General features: G+C 36.1%; 1 long non-coding RNA gene across 2 annotated transcripts in view; it reads left to right on the top strand.

Moving 5' to 3' along the window:
- Positions 1-8,554: 8,554 nt before the first annotated feature.
- LOC122231891 overlaps positions 8,555-22,205 on the top strand; it is a 40,277-nt gene continuing 26,626 nt past the window's right edge. For both annotated transcript variants that reach the window (XR_006209178.1, XR_006209176.1), the window contains exon 1: positions 8,555-8,588. This is a non-coding gene — a long non-coding RNA (uncharacterized LOC122231891). The remainder of the gene's footprint in view (positions 8,589-22,205) is intronic.

Below are 22,205 nucleotides of genomic sequence, written 5' to 3'. Positions count from 1 at the left end.
GTCTCTCTCTCTCACGCACACACAGATATCTGCCAACAAAACTAAAGATATACTTTTATTTTCTAAGCCTCAGTTTAGTTAATCCTCTTGCTCAAAATCTAGCAGTATTTCTACACATCAATAAATTATTAACCTAAGGCTTGATACTTTGATACAATATTTCTTTATCTAAGGTGAAATTCTTTTCTACAAAATTAAACACAATCACTTAAAAGTCTGAACATATTACTTCTAGTCCTTACTTATTATTCACCAGCCATTTGACTTTCATTAAATTAAAGTCTAAGATTATCTAACTAGGAATCTAAACACCAAACACATCCCTACAGTCGAATGTTATAAATGGATATTATAATGATCATCCATTTAAAAAATTCCATTTGTCTTAGTATTTTTTTGCCTTAAATCATCGTTATCTAAAATTACAATGTGCTCTTCATCTTTTCACATGATTGTAGTAAGTAAAATCTTTGGTCATATAGCATTTTCCTACTTCTAAATCCCTGATCACGAGCCCATTAAGTGCATTTTCATGGAAATGCGAGGTCAAGATAGTGCATTTCAGTTAATTTTTGTCCGAGTATTTGGATGGTTGCATTTTGCCAAGGTTATATTTTCAGACAATTTAATTTTTTCTGTGCATGTTTAAAGTACTTTTAATCTTTAAAAAAGGCTAGAATGTCATTTGTACGTCCAAGTTAATATATTGCCATTCAATAACACTTTTGTGTAGACAATGACATAATAATAAACAACATTGGTATATATCATGTACAACAAATTGCTGAGCTATTTAACGATATTGGCACAGATGTTGAAAAGCTTTATATCAGCGTACTATTTAGGAGATGCTTTGGATTGGGAATGCCAAAGCCGCTAGTTTGAGATCTGAAATATTTTGGTTTAGCCTTAGGAATGATCTATGTACAGGAGGAACCTTTTAATTTTTCATGTGATACTGCCCTTAGAAAAAATTAAGTTATTATCTCTACTATACATTTCCAAGGGAAAAGATAATAAAGTTTCTGATGTTTTTACTTGCATTAATTGAATAAAGAGAATATTTTTTTCTCATAAATATCTCCATTATAGCAGCCCCAATATACACTAAATTCTTTCCATGTTCCTTGATTAATACTTCAAAGTACATTGAATACCTATTAGTCCTCATATGAAGGGGAGATGAGGAGCTCTTGGCTTTCTGCTATCCATTGGCAGTCATTTGTGTCCTTGTAGGTTCATGGGAAGCCTAGAAAATGGCCCTGGAGGAACCAGAAGGACCTGTATGTGGTCAGCCATTACTGCTCTTGAGGGGGAAGATGCACTGCATATCATCTTTGACCACTTAGTACAAAGTCTTTTTGGACTCGCTTGCAAGTGGTCGTGCCTCAGACTCTAAATTGCCTGACATAATTTATCCATAATTAAGAGCTAAAGATTGTGATGCATGTTGACTCTATGATATGAAGAAAATTCCTTTAACAAGTTACAATTTGTTGAATCAGTCAAAAAATTACATTTTCTAATATTAATCTGGAAACCTGCTTTTTAAGGAAGGATTATTCTAAATATTAGGTCAGTAATGAATTGTTTGGAATGGTATATTTCTTTCCTGGGTCTGTCATAAAGTACCACTAACTGAGTGGCTTAAAATAACAAAAATTGATTATTTTACAGTTCTGGAAGCTGGATGTCCAGACTCAAGATATTGGCTGGGCCACCCTCCTCAGTAGTGTCTGGGGTAGAATCTTTCTTCACATCTTCCAGCTTCTATAGGCTCAGGTGTTCCTTGGTTTGTGGCAACATGACTTCAATCCTGCTGCTGTCTTCATATGATCTTCTCTCACATAGTGCTCTCTCTCTCTCTCTCTCTCTCCCTCTGTATGTATGTGTCCAAATTTTCCTCTTATAAGGATACCAGTCACATTGGATTAAGGTTCCTCTCTACTCCAGTGTGAACTTATTTTAACTCATTTAATTATATCTGCAAGGACTCTTTTCCCAAACAAGACCACATTCTGGAGTAATAGGGGATAGAATTTTTTTTTAAGTTTTATTTTTGAGAGAGAGAGCCAGACAGAGTGCAAGCAGGGGAGGGGCAGGGAAAGAGGGAGACAGAGAATCTGAAACAGGCTCCAGGCTCTGAACCGTCAACACAGAGCCCGATGCGGGGCTCAAATTCACAAACTGAGAGATCATGAGCTGAGCTGGGGTCAGACGCTCAACTGACTGAGCCACCCAGGTGAATAGGGGATAGAATTTTTAGGGGCTCTTTTTTAGGGGTTCGAATCAACCCTAATAGATGATTAAAGCATTAAATATTGATTTTCATTGCTGGATATATGCATATGGAAGGTCTGTCATAGTGCAACTTTCACAAAGAGTAGAAATAAGTTACTTATTTTTGAAAACTAGAAATTCATGATGTGTAAAAATGTTTGCTCAATTTAACTGAAAAATTATGTGTTATGCACAGTTTGCAAGTGAGATTGTTCCATCATATTCATCAACTCAGGAAAATGTATCTACAAAATTACTCTCACTTGGTGGTCAGCTAGTCACTATTCCTTAATAATTTGTTGCTATTATGTCCCTTAATTTGTTAACATGAGATAAACTTGACGGTTACCCATGTCACAGTATTATTTTATGTGCCACTTGGTATACTCTAGAGGTTAAGGGGAGAATTATGGAGACAGGCTGCATTATTTGGAATCCAGGCTCTGTCACTTACCAGCAATATGACCTGCGGAAATTTGTTTATCATTTGTCTCCTTCCTTTTTCTGCAGCTGTACAGTAAGGACAGTCACAGTAGCTACTCAGTGAGGTTGTTCTGAAATAAGGTGAATCACCTAAAGTATGTAGAAAAAGTTTTGCAAATAGCAATTTCTTAATAAAACTTTTAAGTTTTGCTTATTATTAAAATATCTAATCCTCATTTGATATATGAAGTAATTATTACCTTTTAGAGAAATAAAACACAACTATTTATATTTTAAAAGAAACTTAGAAACAACAGGTGTTGACAAAGATGTGAAGAAAGGGGAACAATTTTTCACTGTTGGTGGGAATGCAAACTGGTGCAGTCACTCTGGAAAAGACCACTGAGGTTCTTCAAAAAGCTAAAAATAGAACTAGCCTAAGACCCAGCAATTGCACTACTAGGTATTTATCCAAAGGATACAAAAATGCTGATTTGAAGGGGCACATGTAGAGGCATTTGGGTGGCTCAGTCAGTTAAGTGTCAGGCTTCAGCTCGGGTCATGATCCCACAGTTCATGGGTTTGAGCCCCACATTGGGCTCTGTGATGACAGCTCAGAGCCTGGAGCCTGCTTCTGATTCTGTAGCTCCCTCTGTCTCTGCTTCTCCCCCACTCACACTTTGTCTCTTTCTCTCTCTCTCTCTCTCAAAAATAAACATTAAAAAAATGAAGAGGTACATGCACCCCAATGTTTATAGCAATGCTATCAACAATAGCCAAATTATGGAAAGAGCCCAAATGTCCACCAACTGATCAATGGATAAAGGAGATGAATGGATAAAGAAGATGTTTTCACACACACACACACACACACACACACACACACACACACACAATGGAATATTACTCAGTGATCAAAAAGAATGAAATCTTGCCATTTGCAACAACGTGGACAGAACTAGAGTATATTATCCTAAGTGAAATAAATCAGAGAAAGACAAATACCATATGATTTCACTCATTTGTGGAATTTAAGAAACAAAACAGATGAACATAGGGGAAGGGAAGGAAAAATAAAATAAGGTAAAAACAGAGAAGGAAGCAAACTATAAGAGACTCTTAAATACAGAGAATAAACTGAGGGTTGCTGGACGGGAGGTGGGTGGGGGAATGGGCTAAATGGGTGATGGGCATTAAGGAGGGCACTTGCTGGGATTAGCACTGGGTGTTATGTAGAAGTTATGAATCACTGGGTTCTACTCCTGAAACCCACACTACACTGTACATTAACTGAGTTAAATAAATTGATTGGTATTGGACAGTCTATGAGCTTGGAAAAATGTATAACATGTATCTTCCACTATAGTTTCATAGAAATTATTTTCACTGCCCTAAAAATCTCTTTGCCTATTCATCCCTCCCTCCCCCAGATATACAATATAGTTAACGTGATTTAGTGATTTTAGTGATATAGTGATTTTAACTATATACAATATAGTTAAAGTGTTTAACTATAAACAATATAGTTAAAGTGATTATGAAATTTTGAAAAATCAGCAAATTGGAAACTATACAAAATGTCAAATTAAAATCATAGAACTAAAACCTACAATGTCTGAAAATTAGGAATTTATTAGGTGAACTTCACAACACATTAGACTTATTGAAAAATAATTAGTGTCCTGAAAGTTAGTTCAGAAGAAAATATTCTAGACTGAAGCACAGAGAAGTAAAATAAGTGCAAAACTTGTAATAGAGTATAAGAGATACATGGAATACAGAAAAAGTTCTAACATACATGGAATTGAACAGACAGAAGAAATATCTGATGACATAATTACTATTTTTTTAAAATAGGAGACAAAAACCACAAAAGCAAAAAGCTATTTAAAACCCAAATATAATTGATGCTATAAAATAACACTGGGCACACCATGGTATAACTGCCAAAAACTAATGTGAGAAATGTAAACTTAAAGCATCCAGAAGATAAAGAGAGAGAAAAAAAAAAAGGTATATTACCATCAAAGAAACTATAATAGGATTAATCACAAGCATCTCAAAGCAAAGAAATCCAGAGACAATGGAATATCTTGAAAACACTGAAGTAATACAAGTACCAATGTTTTATACCCAGCAAATATATATTTTAAATATGAAGGTGTGGTGAAGATTCTTCAGAATAGCAAACCATGATGTAATTAAACACTAGCAAAGCCATAATAAAAGAAATGAAAGGTCACTATTAAGACAAAAGGAACTAATCACAGACGGCCATGTAGAAAATAAGAAAAAATGAAGGATTGCAAAAGGTAAGTATGTGGGATTCTAATTGAATATGAGTACATAAAGAAATAACCAAAATATCCTGTTTTGTTGAAATGCAAATGGAATTAAATACCATTTAATTATACCTCAATATTATTAATATAACATATAATATAATTAATATATTACTATACTGCACCTCAATAAAATGATGTGGGAAGGCAATAAATGAGTTAAATTCTCTTTATTCAGGAAATGGCAAACAAGCATATTATAAATATTAGACTTTGGTATGTCAGGGGTTCAATTAGTAATCTCTAAACTGGACTGTCCAATGCGGTGGCCATTAGCCATATGTGTCTATTTAACTTTAAAGTTAAATTAAAAATTATGTTCCTGAGTCAGACTAGCCACATTTTAAGTGTACAAGAGAAATATGTGGCTATGGCTACTATTTTACACTCTGCACAGATGTAGAATATTTCCATCATTGTAGAAATTTATACTGGACGGTATTGCTCTAGAATAACCACCATAAGAATAGCAAAATAGTCATTAACAAAAACATAAAAGGTTCATTGAATCATTAAAGGTCAATAAATAATCCTAAAGAAGAGAAGAAGACAGAAAACAACAATATAACACAGTTGAGGGTCCAAGGGACACCTGGGTAGCTCAGTCTGTTAAGCATCCGACTCTTGGTTTTGGCTCAAGCCATGATCTTGCGGTTTCGGTTTCGTGGGCTTAAGCCCCACATCAGCCTCTGCGCTTACAGCATGGATCCTGCTTGGGATTCTCTCTCTCTCTCTCTCTCTCTCTCTCTCTCTCTCTCTCTCCCGCTCTCTCTGCTCCTTCCCCACTTGCGCTGTCTCTGTCTCTCTCAAAATAAATAAGTAAACTTAAAAAAAAGCAGTTCTGGGTCAAATACAATATAAAGAATACATTTGTAAATCTAAAATAGAATTAATATCCTAAAAAGTGCAAATAATCAAGTAATCTAAATAAAAAAGAAACGATGATCAGAATGGGTTAAAACATGGATGCTTAAGTGATATATACCTTTAAAATAAGCACAGAAACAGACTAAAATTCAAAGAATGGAAAAAGATAACATTTGCAAAAGAAAAAAAAGGATAGCCATAGTAATATACTACAAAATAGACATTAAAAAGAAGCAAAGAGAGGGACAGATCATAGTGTTAACTATTGTACCAAAATAATGCAATTCCAATTTTGTACGAACCTAATAAACACACCTTCAAATACATAAAGGATGACAAAAGAGACACTGGTAAATCTAAAAATACCATTAACATATCTCTCTCAATATCTTATGAAACAGAAAAATTAGCAAGTATACTAAAGATTTGTAACAATATTTGCAAATGTGATAAAATAGGCATATATAGAAATCTTCCTTCAACAACTGCAGAATGCAACTCTTTTCAACTGTGCGTGGAACATTTATCAAGATCGACCCTATACTGGCACATAAAGTATTGCTCAAAACTTTAAAGTCTTGAAACCGTACAGGATATTTTCTCCAACTACAGTGGAATTAAGCTAAAAATCAGGAGTAAACAGATAATTTGAAAATTGCTTTATGTAGGAAACTTATGCAAAACATTTCTAAAATCTCTAGGACCAAAGCAGAACAGAAATAGTAATCCAAAATACATTGGACTGAATTTTAATGGTAAAATATCAAAGTTCACGATGGACTTCTTGCAGTAGCATGCAGTAGAACACAGGTGGCCATTATTCCTGCTGCAACAATTAGAAAAAAATAAAAGGATAAACTGTTAAGATAATATTTTAAAGACATGGAGAATTGTGGAAACAATGAATAGATGAATTAATAATAAAATTCACCAAAGAAAAAGCTTTTTAAAGATAAACTGATAGTGGCTGACCATTTTGGTTCTTGGTAGCATTTGGCAATTTTATTTTATTTTATATTTTATTTTTTGCATTTGGCAATTTTAAATGAGGGCTGAGGATCAGCTTTGGCTCAGGCAGAGTCTCTGTTGGAGGAAGAGAAACCAGAGGACTTTTGGAAGTTGTATGGAGCTGGACTGAAATCAAAACGAACTTCAAAAACAAGATTATTTTTCACCGTGGAACATTTCTGAGGGTCTGGAATGGGCAAGGAGACTAGACCTGGGCCAAAAGAAGAGGTAAATCTTTCACAGTCTTGCATTGTTTAAGAATCAAAGACCTGCTATGGGAAGGGCCTAACATAAACCTACAGAGCATCATTCCTTAAGATGTCTACCAAGTTTTGAACCTTCCACAGGAAAGAGGCTAAAGACTAAAGATCAAAGCTTTAAAAACTCATAACTTAATGAACAGAGTCTTATACAATCAATCAAAAGCCTGATAGTGCCATGCTTGAAGAACAAGAGTGATGTAGATGTGGACTGATCTTAAGAAAAGTTCAGTGCTTATTGGACTCAGATTAATACGTGGTCAGCTAGAGGTAATTGTCTCTACCATATGTACCTAATAAAAGGAGAAACCCTTTGGGGAAAAAATATCATCTCAAGCTTTATGATTAGTTGATATACAATGTCTAGCATACCATAAAACTTACTAGACATATGAAGAGAGAGAAAAACATAATAATCAGGAGAACATAGCAGAGCATAAGAGACATGGGAGGAGGAAATATTCAAAGATGTAATGTCCATATACTTGGAATCTGAGAACTAGGAGAGAGAGAGTGGGGGGAGGAGGAGGGGAAATTATTTGATGAGATAAAGGCTGAGGACCTTCCTGAACTGAAAAGACATTAAGCAATATAATGAATAGACATATTGTTTTAATTCATGAAATGGGACACTGTATAGAAGTAACAATGAATAAACCATTACTACATGCAACAATGTAAGTGGATCTCACAAATATGTTGAATTAAAGAAGCCAGACACAAGAGAATAATATGATTCCATTATACAAATTTCTATTCTGTAATTTATATTGTTACAAATTAGGATAATTGTCACCTGTGATAGGAATGAGTGTGGATTGAATGGGAAGGTACATTTTGGGATTTTATGGAGTATGGTTTTTAATTGGACAATTTGCTCCCCTCTACAATATGAGGATGATATTTGAACAAAAAAAATTAAGGAATTGTTTTCAAATAGATAATACTGTAGTCTCTGCTGCAAGTCCCAAAATCTTGACTTTAGTTTGGTTGTTTTAGTGTACAGAAGGAAAAGTCTGGCTCTACAGACTGAGGTAGAAAAGAGATATAAATATGAATTATCTGTTTCAGGAAACCATTGCCCAGAAAATCATTAAACCAATTTAAATAACACAAAAATTGTGTTCTGTTTCAGGAAGTTCTCGCAATCCAATTTATTTGGGCAAAGAGTCAGTTCATCTGGGCCAAGAGCTCTCACAATGAAATTAATACATTGTTCACCTGGGCAAACAGTTCACTCATGAGGCAACAATCAGAACTTCCTACAAGAATCTAGCTTTTCTGTGTTTACCAAACCTACATTATTAGGTCACAAGTGTTATTTAATCACAATCTGTTCCCCACCTTGAAAATTCTTCCTTAAGCCACATAGACCCAGACTCCCCAAATATATAAATGACTCTTCACTGTAAGTACCTCTCTTACACACTACTGATGTCTGTCTGTAAGTTTTCTTCTTTACTGCAGTAAGTCTAATGAACTTAAATTTAGATACACACCACACAAACACATTTATATAGAGATATTGAGATATAAATATAGATTCATAAACAAATTTATTTATAAATAAATATATATATTTATAAATAAATTATATATATATATAATTTATTTATTTATATCAGAGACAGAATCAGAAGCAGGTTTCAGGCTCTGAGCTGTCAGCAGAAAGCCTATGTATGTGTGTGTGTGTGTGTGTGTGTGTGTATACACACACACATACATATTGTGTGTGTGTGTGTGTGTTGTGTGTGCTATTTTGGTGGTCTTTTTGTTGAGCCATCAGTTAAAAACCCTACTTTATGGTCCAGAAGCTCATATTAGGAGCCTATTAATAGATATCTATATCAAAGTTTACATGGATTTTAGATAGTCCCTTTCTTTTGCATACCCAAGAAATCTAAGGACCTGTGCTATATCCCCCCTTCACTTTATCCTGAAAAATCAAGAATTTTGATTAAGTTCCTGAACAAAATAAATTTTGTAAAAATCTAAAGGGATTATTGCAGTAGAGGGTAGGACCTTTTCTTGAGAGGAGTCTGGGATTTATGTAAGCACAACTGGAGAAGGGCATTGATGTCTTATGGTGACTCTCTACTCTCGTGCATCTTCCTTTGGTGCTAGGGTAAGGCAGGGCCTGGCAGGAATTTCCTATTCTTAGGAAGCTCTAACCACATAAAGGCATGTGGGGAGCGTTGTCTCCCAAAAAAGGAATCACAGGCAGATGCCTACCCAGCTCTTAATTACAAAGGTGAGAAGGAATGTGGTGTTCATGCAGGATCCAGGCTTGTTGATTGAAGGAAGTGACTTGGTGGCCTGCTAATAAAATTCTCCCTTCTCAGTCGTGTTCTTTTTATTTAAAATTTTTTAATGTTGATTTAACTTTGAAAGAGAGAGAGAGAGAGAGAGAGAGCGCACACGAGCGGGGGAAGGGCAGAGACATAGAATCTGAAGCAGGTTTCAGGCTCTGAGCTGTCAGCAGAGAGCCTGACGCAGGGCTCACACTCACAAACTATGAGATCATGACTTGAGTTGAAGGCAGAGGCTTAACCAACTGAGCCACCCAGGCGCCCCTTGGTCGTGTTCCTATTCCTGATATACTTCAGGACTCAAAGCCTCACTAGGCATTCCTGATCACAGCCAGTGACTCAGGAGTGACACTCTAGGCTTTAGCTCATTTTATGCAAAGTGCCAGTTATTTGACAAGTTATGGTAATTAGAAGTGAACTTTCAAATTATTAAATTATTCAAGTGTAGGAAATTATAAGTTCTCAAATTACCAACTGATCCAAATATTTTTTCGACTAAGAGGAACATGTCTGCATTAAAGGGCTATTACTCACTCGTCACATAGTGGAGGTTTTTGCAGATATGTGTCAAGTCTTGCATATGTTCAGAAGAACCATTTGAAAGTCCCAGGTTTCACCAACTATGTCATAATCAAAATAAATATAAATCTACATGTAAAGAAAATATAAAGTCACAATGGAAGTCCCTTTGGAGAATTGCTTTTCAGAATCGAAATAGTGATTATTATGAGAGTCAACACTTCCCATTATCATTATCAAAGTATATCACAACAGGAACACCCTTACCACCCTTAAGATTGTTGTGTGCTGAGTATCATAAATTCAGCTACAGTCAATTAAATTACTACCTGGAACTTTTAAAAACAGAAGGTGATTTTGTATTTATTCAAAATTGATATCACTTTGATATTTAAATATGTTTTAAAACCCAGATTGTAAGTCTTCATGGATATCACATAGTATGTATATTATGCATTTTATTCCTTCTGATTTCATAACATTTCCAGAAGATTATGACATCTTTTGGCTTAAACCAAAACAAGTAAAGCAAAGATAAAAAATGTGTTTGAGGGGCGCCTGGGTGGCTCAGTTGGTTAAGTGTCCATCCTCTGCTCAGGTCATGATCTCATGGCTTGTTGAGTTCAAGTCCCTCTATGGGGTCTGTGCTGACAGCTCAGAGCCTGGAGTCCGCTTCAGATTCTGTGTCTCCCTCTCTCTCTGCCCCTCCCCAACTCACATTCTGTCTCTGTCTCTCTCAAAAATAAATAAAAAAAAACATTAAAATAAAAAAAATGTTTTTGGTTATGTTTTGAATTGATTTGCACATCAGATCTTCAGCTAACATGGTTCTATAATCTAAAGTGAGTTTTGATATATTATTGCATACACCTGGAGTAATGAAGAGATTTCATTTAATAAATAATGCAAAATTAAAATGTTTTAAGTCATTATGACTATGTCATGCTTATAAGTGGGACTTTACCCCACTAAAGTGGAATATTTAAAAGAAGATGAATGGCATATAGCCTCAATCAAATAGCACAATTTCAAAAATGTGATGACGGAGATAAATAAGACAAGATATGGTTCTCCTTGGCCTCTATGTGGGGTGTGGAAGGTCTCAGACCATGGTTGTTCAGTTTCCATTCTCCACAAAGGCACCTGGCAAGTCTGCGTGGTCTGTGGGAACTGAACTCATATAGACCAAGCCAGGGAGCCCGGCTCCAGGTTGCATCAGCTTGGAAGAAAGGATACCCTTGAGAAATAGTGATTCTGAGGGTGTTTTAGCTTACTCATTGACTGGGGTTGGTCTTGAATTAGAACAGAAGGTGAGTTTAGGACTAATTGATGGAGTAATGGAAGGTGCAGAGTTGTCCGGGGTTTTTATTTCTCTCCCTGAAATGCTTCTCTTTCATTTGTTTATTAGAGAAACAATTTCCTAATGTATGTGATAGGCACTGAAAGACATATTACTGAATACCCAACGATCGCTATCTTCAAATAAATTACAGCCCGGCTAAGATGATAACACATTTGTTCACAGTTGTGGTGAATCTTGCCTGACAGGTATAAACTCAGGGATAAGGGAGAAAATGGAAGGGAGAAAGCACTGTGAAAGTTGCAGAAATACCTGGAGGTGGCATATGGAGTAAGAAGTGTTCAGGGAGGTGAGTGAGCTTTAAGGAGATGTTTTTGGCAATGGGCAGAATAAGGAACACCTGGATATGATGTTAAGCAGAAGGCCAACCGCCACTGGAGAGATTGATTGGTGTTCCTGGTATGTGATAATTGTTGGAACAGGAACTAGTCCAGGCAGGAAGGATTAGCTGAATTTTACAGTTAGACAGACACTCATTGTAGAAAATGCCCTGTTTTGAAAGGCAGATATAGGCACTAGTTAAACCTACACTGTGTCAACTATCTTAATACTAGATAAGCTAACAAGTTAAACTCAACCACATGCTAGGGACTTAGAAAACATTTCTTGACTTTTATCTAAAAGCAATGCATCTCAATCTGGGGTGGTGTTGCCCTCCAGGAGACATTTACAAATGTCTGGAAACATTTTGTTTGTCACTAGGAAACAGACATTATATGGTGTCTCCTGGGGAGAGGCTGAGGCTGATACTGTTTCCATAATTTAACAAAATTCCAGGTATTGTACCCATGTATTCTGTGAAGTCCTTATTCCTTTTAATGGAACTGTTTTTTAGATCTTAGAGTTCACTAGTAACCTTTCTAAATTTGTAATCATTATACAAAAAAAGCCCTTAACATTTAGATAAGATATTCAGTAACTGCTTAATAGTGACTACACACATACTTATGTTTCTGACTCCAATTCATCATTTCTCGATCAATGATTTTTTACATAATTGAAGTACCAACATTTTGCTGAGTTAAATGTTAACTAACAATAAAGCTCTGGTCTTTGAGAAATGTGCATGTCAGTGATTTCCTATAATACTGCTGGAAATTCTTAGTGACTAAGCTCAAGAACACCGGATAGTTCATGCTTCTAAACTGATGCTCAAGCCCAAAAAACTTATTAAAATTAATATAATTTATATTTAATTACATCAGGCACACAAGATCTAAAAACTGAGCAAGCATGGGGAAAAAAATAAGCTATTTTAAAATAATGAATAAACTGTACTCTTCTTGGGTGAAGAATTCCTCGTGTCAGAGAAACAATTTTGGAAATAAAGGTTACCTTTTCCTGCTCACCTAAAACAAATATTTAGGGCATGCGGTACATGATCTCTTGATCTAGAAAGAGTTCTCCCATTCTCTGAGACCTAAATACTTACTCTGTCAAGAGTATTGTATTGTATTGTGGCAGAAATTTGTTTTAACCCAAACAAAAAATTGACAATCTATGAAAAAGCTATAGTATATGTGATAAACTAGCAAGAATAGATTGGAAAAACTATTTCAGTTATCTCAGTTTAGAATATGGCCCTATGGTGATAGAAATGGTAAGGGAGATAGTCATTTAAAAAAAGGAAAGCTGTAAGAAAAATCAGTGTGGACAGCTCTTGGCTGGGGATTGACATGCCAAATATGATAATTATAGTTACTGTAGTGAAATGAATGGTTAAAAAATAATCACCCGTAGGGAAATTCTGGGAGATGTCATAAACCTCGCAACGGGGCACATTAAGATTCAGAGACTGCCAGACATCAGGACCTAAGGATTTAGAAGAAAAAAATGTTAGATGTAGGTATTAAATATATGATAATTGTTATTATGTATCAGTTAGTATTTGCTTATTGGACTTGATTCATTATAGAGGAAAGTCTAGCATTGAAGACAGATGGAGTAAAAGGTGGGTCTTTACAATTTATATTTGAGTCAACTCTGTAGGCCTGTGCTTCTATACATCTAATTATTTTCTTTGTGTTTGAATAACATATATACATTATATAAACATATTAAGGAATTATCTTTAATAAACATGTCTATATGGTTAAGTCAAATGTATGTTGAAGTGACTGTATTATACACTGACAGTTTAACTTGGTTCCTACATGTCCTTTATACCAGGGAAGCTAAAGTTTATGGCAGAATTCTCAAAAAACCTTTTAAATATTTATTAGAAACTAACACACACCACATACAGGTAAGGGCTCACCTATATAACAAAGCACACAGAGGGTACAGAGGAAAGTCAGATCATGAACATGCTCAAAATCCCATTCCTTCCTTCTCAAATAGTTGGTAATGAACACCCTTCAGCAAGTTGGGTATTTCATGTATGAATTGTTTTATAATCAGAGACTATAAATTATAATAACCTAGAAGGCATATAGGAATGGCTCATATTTAATTGAAGATAATTTAATTGGGGTACCTGGGTGGCTCAGTTGGTTGAGCATTCAACTTTTGATTTGGGTTCAGGTCATGATCCCAGGGTCATGGGATAGAGCCCCACCTCAGACTCAGTACTGAGTGTGGAGGCTGCTTAAGATTCTCTCTCTCCCTCTCCCTCTGCCCCTCCCTTGCACTCTCTCTCTCTCTCTCTCAAAAATTTTTTAAATTATAAACAATGACCAGAATTTGTAAAAAAAACATATCTAAAAGAGAAAACATACATTTTGATTTATTTGACCAATATTATTTGAGAAAATGTTCAATACATTTCATTTGAGAGAAGCCTTGTCCAGGTGTAATAATTGTTAATATAAATAATGTTGATGTAAATAATGATAAATAATGACATGATGAAATCGTGTTGGTATGAATAATGATACAGTAACTCTGCATAAACTCCTTCCATAAATATGATAAAAGAGGATAGAAAATACAAACAGTCTGGTGGCCAGAGAACAGTGCTGTTAGGAATCAGCCTGGTACTTCTGGGTATATCATGGGAATATCATGACTTTAGGTTGATCTCTCTCATTTATTGAAAACAAGACATTATTGCTAAGAATCAACTAAAAGCCTTTGTTTTACTCTTCCCCAAATTAGTTATGAACTAGAAAGCATGCACTCAAGATGTGTAAAACATGTCCACTTTAAGAAATCTTAAAAGAGGCCAGAGCAAAAAGGCACAATACTTTCAAAGGCACAACAGGAAGATTACATGGAATCCCTTCCAGAAGCAGGGGAAGCTAGGAGACAGCAGAATGATGTCTTCAAAGGGTAAAAAGCCAAATCTGCCAGCTGAGAATTCTGAGCCCATCAAAATATCATTAAAAATGTGAAAATTAAAGAAGAGACATTTTCAGGAAAATAAAATCGAAGACGATTTGTCGTTAGCAGAACCATATTAAAGAACTATATTTTTAAGAGGGAATAACAATAGTAATCAATGAAAGGTTGAAGATGCAAGTTTGAAAGAAGAACATTGGAAATGGCAGATATATCAACAAATATGAATGAATATACTGTCTGTTAAAGACTATGTCGACAACATCTTGGGGGACTAAAAGAGGATTCAATCACACGACAGGTAGAATATAAGTCAGGAGAAAGATAAATGGAATTAAAGGGTTAAAGATCACTGTCTGATTTGATTGATCAAGGACGTATGTTATAATTTCTGGGTAATCTCTTAAAAGCATAATAAACGAATCTCACAATCCTATAAAATTTGTAAATCTACCAGCCTAACAGGAGAGTAAAACAGGATGTTGAAAAATAATCAAACCAAGAGAAGTGCAAGAAAGAACAGAGAACAGGAGAGAAAGGCAAGATTAAGAGAAAGAAAGGTGAGGCATGCCTGGGTGGCTCAGTCAGTTGAGCATTCTACTCTTGATTTCAGCTCAGGTCATGATCTCACGGTTTGGTGCTCAGTTCGAGCCCCACATTACGCTCTATGCTGGCAAGGTGGAGCCTGCTTGGGATTCTCTGTCTCCCTCTCTTTCTGCCCCTCTCCCTCTTGCTCTTTCCCTCTCTCTCTCTCTCTTTCAAAAGTAAATAAACAAACATTAAAAAAAAAAGAAAGGTGGGGCGCCTGGGTGGCTCAGTCGGTTGAGTGTCTGACTTCGGCTCAGGTCATGATCTCACAGTTCACGGGGTCGAGCCCCACATCGGGCTCTGTGCTGGCAGCTCGGAGCCTGAAGCCTGCTTCGGATTCTGTGTCTCCCTCTCTCTCTGCCCCTCCCCTGCCATGCTCTGTCTCTCTCTGCCTCTCAAAAATAAATGTAATAAAATGTAATAAAAAAATTAAAAAAGAAAGGTAAATTAATAGCCAAAAAAGAAGTTAGTTAATTACAAATGGAGCAGGTGCTCTAGTTGTAGGGTAGTCTTATCAGATTGGAAGAACCTAAAATGTAAAGAATAAGAAATTTCAAAATATTGGATAATACAGATTTAGACCTTAAGACATGATTTTATTTCTAAACATGTGATCATAATAATGTAATCATAGTTTATAACTAAAGGATATGTACATATTTCTTAAAATTTGTTCTAAAAAGCATTTGTGAACTCTTAACTGCATGCTTCTCCAAAAAATATAGAGTACCAACAATTACCTGTTACATTCTAGATCTAAATCTATAGCAGTTTATCACAAATACCAACTTTCATCTTTCACTTGGACTTGAAATTTTCAGGCTGAATTACCCTCCACTCTGAATTTCTCATTTGGCTCCTCTGTCATTCTCTATATAATCTAATTGCTTCATTCACCTAGTTACCAAAGCTAGAAACTTGAGTGCAGTAAAAAGTATTTCCTTTCTCCAGCCTCTGCACTCCCTCAAAACCACTTGTAAATGAATTCCCAGAGTATTGATCTTGCTCGGAACTATTTCAATTAGGGAGGTGTCACAATAGCTTTTAGTCTCTAAAAGAAAAAAAAAATAAGATATGGATTCTGTTCCATTGACTCAGTCTGTTTCTTGACCAGGCAGCATATCTACCATTGGCTTGCAATTTTTGAATTCTACATGCCATAAAGTATGTACAGTAGGACGGTCTTTGTCAAGTAAAAAACTTATCCTCAAATTTTAGTTTGGGGAGCTACTGTTTTTAAATGGGGATTTAAATATGTATCAACTTCAAATATAAAATATATGATATTTCCTTGATTTTACTGTGACACGGAAAACAAATATACCATATGTATGTATGTATGTACGTATGTATGTACAAAAGTGGATGGGATAATAGAGGCATTGCTTTCCATGGAATTTCTTTTGCATACCTAGTGTTAAAGCTAGTAATTCACCTTAGTATACCAACATATTGCTATATTACTCTAATACTCAACTTTTGCCACCTTTGAAATTGTAAGCGCAATTATGAATTACTAGCTTCAACACTAGGTCCAAGGAAAAGAAATTCCGCGGAAAGCAATACCTCCTTAGCGCATTTTTTTTTTTTGCTTACACGTTTTTTATTTGAAAAATGTAGTTAAAAGTCCAACACATTTTTAATATAAATTATGACTTTTGAACCCATTGCCATCACTCTTAAATATTGTTAAAGTGATGGTAGCATACACATTAGAAAAGGTAGCTAAAGGCAAAAGAACACCAGAGAAGACTGTGTCCAAAGACAAGACATCAGGATAAGGCTAAAGATCAGGGTGTCCTGAGTCCACGAGCCCCCCATCTTTCTACCCTATCCTGTTAACCCTTCAGATTGAGTATAACCCTCAGGCCATTAAGCTACTTTAGGACAAGATGAGCTACTTTCAGAGCAACTAGCTAGATTTGAACAGTAAATTGGGAATGTATGACCAATCTTCGACCCTGAAAAGGGCAGGAAATACACTGAAATGGAAACACAATTAGAACCTGTCACTAGAGGAGGGGCACACCGGATGGATGGTGGACTCAGCAGAGTGGATCTTAGTTCCCACATTCCTGGGATTGTTCTAAGGAATTGCTTCTAAGACCATGAATAGGTGGATCTCCAGTGGAAGCTTTTATCAGATTCTTATTCACCTGCATGTACTAATTTGTTTGATATTCCTACTTGGTTGTTTAGCAAAATGCAAATAAACTGGACAAGGCCAACATCAAATTAATATTCTCAACTCACCTCAGTGCCCAACCAGACCCTTAGGCATATGAGCATTGCTACATTCCCTTCATTCATGATGCAGGAATTATCTCAATTTCTACCCTCACGGCCAGTTTGGTTGCTCTTGGGAGCACAGTTATTTTGTACACCTGCTGCTCTCACCAAATTATGTTTTTGAGAGCCTGATAGGATCTATACTAATGTATATGAGGAACATTTTAGGTTATTGTCATAGGTTGAATAACATTATCATATATAATATGAAATTTTCACACAATAAAAAATGGTTATTTTGGGGTACAATAAAACTTCCTTACACTCCTGTCACTTTCAAATCTGCTCTAAAATCATGGGACATGAGAGAATTCCCTCATACTGGCCCCATTCTTTGAGAATGAGCATTCAGTATCTAGGTCAAATATATCTTTGGCTCTCTGTCTCCCCATCACCCCCACAAGAACACACATGCACATAGAGGAGACAGAGAATCACAAAAAAAAAAAAGAAAGAAAAACAACAACAAAAAACAAAACAAGAATGAAGTGAATCTAGTATTATGGTTAACACCATAAAAAAGGAAATAATACAAAACAATAAGACAATGTAGGGTAAGGAAAGAAATTAGCTGTAGAAGAAAGTAAACTACCTTCATTTCTTTATTTTTTCTATTCTCTTTGTCCTCTCCGTTATAATTATATGTGGAAATATTCATTATAGTGATTCATTAGATTTAATGAGATAGATAACATTTTAATTTTAGAGAAACAATTATGCCATAAATACACCTGAATAGCCATATTTCATGGTCATGAATACAAAATGAATTTCTTTCATTGATATTAGCACTAAAAACAGTGTACAAATTGCAACTCCCTTTTTAAAAAAATATCATCATGATAGTTATTAGACTAATATATTTCTCAGTTAACCTGTAATTCTGGAGTTACAGAAAGAAGTTGTGTTTTAAGAAAGAAGATACACAACAAATCTCTGGGGTAGGTAAAGTCTGTTTTTCCTTTCCTTTCCTTTCCTTTCCTTTCCTTTCCTTTCCTTTCCTTTCCTTTTCTTTTTTCACTTTAGATTTTGTTGATTTAAACATGGCTGCTAGGGGCACCTGGGTGGCTCAGCCAGTTAAGCGTCTGACTTTGGCTCAGGTCATGATCTCATGGTTTGTGAGTTTGAGCACCGCATCGGGCTCCGTGGTGACAGCACAGAGTCTGCCTGAGATTCTCTTTCTCTTCTTCCTCTCTCTCCGCCTCTCCTCTGCTCTGTCTCTCAAAATAAATAAGCTTTAAAAAACAAAGAAACAAAACATGGTTGCCTTTCCAGACCTGGATTGGCAAGGTGTTAGAGTCTTGATGAAGTGTTTAAGTTTGAATATGGTTGCCATGTAACTAGGGAGAAAGAGGAAAACTCTAGAGAAACTGAATGTTTTCTTGGAATACAAAGTAATGCTGCAGCCATATTAAAAAAAGCATCAACAAAGAGAAGATAGGAAATCTCTGACTCCAATAGAAGTATTACTTGAAAAACCAATCATAGCGGAAACCACTAAAAAACGAATATTTTCACATGCAATAAACAGTTCTCCAGATCATATGTGTAAGCCCACCAAAGATTGCTAAAACAGTCCACAGATTGAAATATAGCTGCCTCTGGAGTAGAATCAAGACAGGATTTGATGCTGGTATATCAAATAAGTCTTGCAAGGTGAAAGGTAAATCTCTGTAGCTTCAGCAATTACTCTAACGGTTTAGTTGCTGTAAAGTTACTACTGCAGCGAGCACTGGGGCACCAAGCTCATACTCCCATGTACATCCTTCATTTTAGGGAAGAAGAAAGATTTAACACTTTAAAATTGATTCACTTAAAGTTCCCAGTCAATTTCTCCTATAAAATTTGACTGCAGCAATATACTAAGGAGTGCTTTGTAAATGCCAATGTACAATGTTAATATTTCATTGAAGTTATTTTAATGATTTCTCAAACTCTGGAATGTGAGAGGGTTATATTGCCTGCAAAAATTATCGTCACAGATGCAAGTGTAAGATAATATTAAATAGTTATACAATTATTCATGACCTTGATACACTTTATTTTTGGTACTAAATACATATTAATTTGCTTTTTCAGATTAAGTATGCATGTATAACTGATCCGGTTTTGGAAGCCTTATGTGAAAAATTGCATACCCATATTAAAAACAGACATAATAATATACCGTGCACACTGAAATTTCTACAGAGATTTACAGGGCAAACTTATTTCATCTGAGATTGGTTGAGCCTTTTTTATATTAGGAAACTCACAGTATTCAGGTTACCTAGTTTTCCATATTGTAATATGAATATTTCAGCATGTTATCCTGAAATATTTATCAAAGTTCTTCCTTCAGCATTGTTGTATCCTTTGTCTCATTCAGGTAATTGGGTTTTTCTACCTCCATCATCTCTGGGAAGGGACGACATATCAGAATATAGAGCCAGTTCTTACTGGTCTTTGCTTTAAACTCTAATGTCCATGGAGGAAGGGAGTTATGGATAAGTTTCTGAGCTTGAATAACATATTTTAGGGTCTATTTTGATGAAGGCTTCCTGTGCTTGAATCAGGAAAATGATGCCCTGGGTTAGCAGGACTAAGGCAGACAGTTGTGAATATGGAAAAGATGCTGTGGTTTTCTGGAAACAGGCACTGAAATCATCACCCCTCTCCCCTGTAAAGTAGTCAGGCCCAGGATTGGTGAGGGAAGGTGCAGTCAAATGCCTTTATGCGTTTAGAGAATGTAAGAGCAGAAAGAAAATGTACCACCTCTCCAAGGTAGAGCCTCAACATTGTAGAGAGACTGTAATGATAAAAGGCTTACGATGAATCTAAGAATGTGGCCTTGGCACCCAAGGCTTGAGGAGTGAAAGATGCCTAGAAGTAGCGGAGAGATGTGAAAAGATCTTGGGATTCAAGATTTTGTGGATCCGGGATCCAAGGATCTCTATACATGCACAAAAACACATGTACATATACATGCTCTCTGTACCTGCACACATACATGTTTTTCAGCCTAAGTTAGTGAAGGTGAGTTCCTATCCACCCTTCACTGTTATCATTTATGCACCCACACCGAGTGTTGCCAAGATCTTTGCTTCACATAAGCTTCCTGGAATTTGATGCAACCCCAGGGAAAGAGTGTGGATGAGGATTAGAAATTGACTTGGTTGAAATTTCCACCATCCAACCAAATGGAGGCTAGAAATAGAAATAACCTCAGTTATTATAAACAGTAATTAAAAATTCTACTTGAGTTTTTGTCCGAAGCTGCATACTTGTTAGTAAGAACAAAGAGAATGGAGACAGAAGTCAGCCTGAGCGGCCTCATAGAGAGCTTTCCAGAGCACCATCATCCAGGATATAGTAGATAACAGTAACCTGACAGACACAATCATAGCTCTGGAAGCTACTCCTTCAGTGGTAAGGCTCTCCTAACCCATGCTCTGGTGTTTCAAATTCATGGTTACTAAACACTCCGATTTCTGCTTTGATAGCTTTTGCCAATCGTTGTGACTTCTCTTCTGTCTGCTTCGTGATCCTACTTATTGCTTTGCCTACTTATTGCTTTGCCTTTTGTTGTTTCTCTACTTCGTTTTCTAAAAATTTCCCCCATTTGTTTGATATTCATTGTTTCTTAAAAATTGGGCTGGTCAGGCAATATTCAGTATAGATTTCCTCTATTAAGAAACATTTCTCTCAGACCATCCCTGAGCTAATTTCCCTTCTCTGACTAATCATGCAGTGGCCTAGGCCCAGAGTCCATGTGCTACCAAAGCAGGTACATCCTGCATAGGTCAACCTCAGACTGTGTTGTGAGTGGGGCAGAGACTTTGTAGACAGGGAGAGTTAACTCTCAGACAGCTGTCAATCGTCTATATATACATTCTTACTCCTGTTTGGGCCGGCAGCAAGATTAAACAGCTTCAGAGAAGCCTTTCTGGAAAAATCCAGTAACAGGGACCCAGAGTCACCTTTACTTACCCTCACCCAAAAGGGTTCACAATACCAAGTTACCTTTAGGTATTGTATTCAGAGGTGAAGCAGAACAGTCAGCATACAGGCCACAGTTACTGTACAGACTAGACTGTATAGGTCTTTGGGTACATCAATGATCCTTGATAAACATCTTGATCTAGTGCATTATATTCTAGCATGGGAAGATGGAAAATACTCCACAAGCACAATAAATGAAAAAATATGTAGTGAGTTGGAAGGGCGGATGTGCTAAGGGACACAGAAAAAGTAAAACAAGGCAAGGGACACAGAAAAAGTAAAACAAGGCAAGGGACACAGAAAAAGTAAAACAAGGCAAGGGACACAGAAAAAGTAAAACAAGGCAAGGGACACAGAAAAAGTAAAACAAGGCAAGGGACACAGGAGTTGAAATGTATAAACATTCAACCGATACAAATGTATCGGTGCAAGACTCATTGAGAAGATGGCCTTTGAGTTCCTCTCTAGTTCTGATCTGACCCTGTCTAACGACCTCTGCAATGATTACCCTGTTTAGGAGAGGAGGAAGTGATGATAAATAAGAACCTCTATCTTTGATTTTTGAGAAATCTTCTTCTGTTTCATAGCATATGTCATAAAGTAGAAAAAAAATACTCTGGCAGGAAGCATAGGCTACCCAGTAACTTTGCAACCCTGGAAGTTTAAGGATCAGATCCACCTGGCATTGCCTAAGTTTCCT

This window comes from Panthera tigris, chromosome A1, assembly GCF_018350195.1.
Source record: "Panthera tigris isolate Pti1 chromosome A1, P.tigris_Pti1_mat1.1, whole genome shotgun sequence".
Classification (NCBI taxonomy): domain Eukaryota; kingdom Metazoa; phylum Chordata; class Mammalia; order Carnivora; family Felidae; genus Panthera; species Panthera tigris.
Note: the sequence above shows the minus strand (reverse complement) of the source record. Positions and strands in the feature narration are given on the sequence as shown.